The sequence below is a fragment of the Solanum tuberosum genome, unplaced genomic scaffold (genome assembly GCF_000226075.1).
Source record: "Solanum tuberosum cultivar DM 1-3 516 R44 unplaced genomic scaffold, SolTub_3.0 scf00195, whole genome shotgun sequence".
NCBI classification, from domain to species: domain Eukaryota; kingdom Viridiplantae; phylum Streptophyta; class Magnoliopsida; order Solanales; family Solanaceae; genus Solanum; species Solanum tuberosum.
This window is the reverse complement of record NW_006239116.1, coordinates 714,236-716,436: the sequence shown is the minus strand read 5'-3', so window position 1 is coordinate 716,436 and position 2,201 is coordinate 714,236.

Genomic DNA, 2,201 nt, shown 5'->3' with positions numbered 1-2,201 from the left:
ATAAAGTCTTTGAAAATCATTTAGAATCGAACCCATGCATAGATTGAAATCTAGGGTTTTTGGGTAAACATTGGAGACTTAAAATCACTTTTTAAATTGGCTCCTTGAAAGTAACTAAGTCAAGGATGAATACCACCTTACCTTTTATCGAATAAATACACGAAAATACCTTGAAAAAATTGAAGATTTGACCTTGGAAGCTTGAAGTCTTCACCTCCAATGGAGGTTTCTAGAGAGAGAATTTTGAGAAGAGAGGTTTCTAACTTTGGGGTGTTTTGAAATAATGAGTTGAAAGATAGAGTTTAATACTTTCAATACTCTTAAAATACTTTAATTAACCTAAAATAACCGTCCCCCAACTAAACTCAACTTAAAATGATTTTACAAAAAGACCCTCACCTTGGCCGAACCAAACAAGCAACACAGGTGGGGACTCCCGACACCAAACCACGGACCGTGGTCTGGGTCACTCCCCGTCCTGGTAAAGCGTGGTTTGGGGCTTTGTCTTGGTTTTGAAGGCCTTGACATACGGATCAAGACCATGAGTCTTGGTTGGACCTACTGGGCGTAGGTCCAACTTTTTGGACAATGTTTTGGTTTCTTAGGGTCTTGGGGGTTAGGTTTTAGGGTCCTCCTCAAGGACCCGTACAATGGTCCTTGGGGAGTTGTACCTTGACGTTTAACCCCTAAACCCCTCAACCATAGCTCGGAGAAACATTTTACGCCCTCAAACATCACATCAACTCAAAGACACACATGTTAGGCTCTAGTTTCACCTATTAGTTTTAAGGGTCATTACATTATCCCCCACTTAGGAACATTCGTCCTCGAATGACACGTTAAACACATTAAGGGATTAACGACTCAACACTAGCAGCCCATCATGCATGCAACATCATAACCAAATGCACAAAACTTGGAGGAAACATCAACTCCACATCAATAAGCTCATTGCAATACAAGAAAGTATGAACTACATCTACAAACTCATTATGCAACATAACTTCAACATTTCTCATTACATTGGATGAATTACCTTCTCTAACACATATCATGCCCATCATAACCTCAATAAGCACATTATGCAACCTCTTCATAAAGGCACATTTAGGCATGTTCAACATTTAACCTCATGAAGCATATAGACAATTCATACTAAATGTACATTAAAATGAGGAACATAATTCATGAAAACTCATTTTCTCATATAAACAAGAATTCAACTTGAACATGCATAACATAAGGAGGCCATGGACACTCATTTTCTCATATAAACAAGAATTCAACTAGAACATGCATAACATAAGGAGACCATGGATAAACATATTCACATATGACTCGAAAACATAAAACAAGCTACAAGGAACTCTTGGTGTCAAGCTTGAATAGGAATGGAAGGAAAGAAATAAGGATTTCAAAACTCTTAACAACCTTACTATTCATGTTTGCGTAATCAACGACACATCTTACAGTTTGGGTGTCTACGATCGCGCAATAGAATAGTAACCTAACCAAGGGTTGGGGTCGTGTCCTAAGGGAGCGGTGGTGAAAAATAAAAGAAAATTAGGATTTCATTCTAATTAGTAATAGCTAAAGAAGTTAATGATTAAAAACATAGTAAATTAAGGGGGTCACACAAAAGTGTCAGCTATCACTTTGCACATCCTCATGCCTCTTTCTCTATTTGCACTCTCGAAGGGAGAAGTTATTTTCCTTCTCCCTGGCTTGCTCTTCCAATCCCATCATCCGTTTGGATAAAACATCTACTTGCGCCACCAGTTTATTCCATTCATATTTCTTTTGGGCTTTTTTGTCGGTTTCAACCATTTTATCAAGTAGTGTTGCGACAACTTCATAGGGTTGGCTTAGTATTCTGCCTTTGAAAAGGTGCTCAGCTATGCTTCTATTTTCTGGTTTGAGATCCCGATCGAAACAATCCAACAATGTCTTATCAGCCATTCCATGAGATGGTCATGCCTGCAAAATTTCTTTGAATCTCAGTCACAATTCAGGAGAGGATGATCTGTGTGATATCCATAGTGCTCATCCATTTTTGTTTCTCCGTGTTGGTCTTCAGACAAGCAAAACAAAACTACAACTAAGATTAGTAAAACTAAAACTAAGAAATACAAGAATTTCGATTAACTACATCTTCTCGTAACAGTACGAGTGTCTAGGATCATCGATAATATAGTAACCCA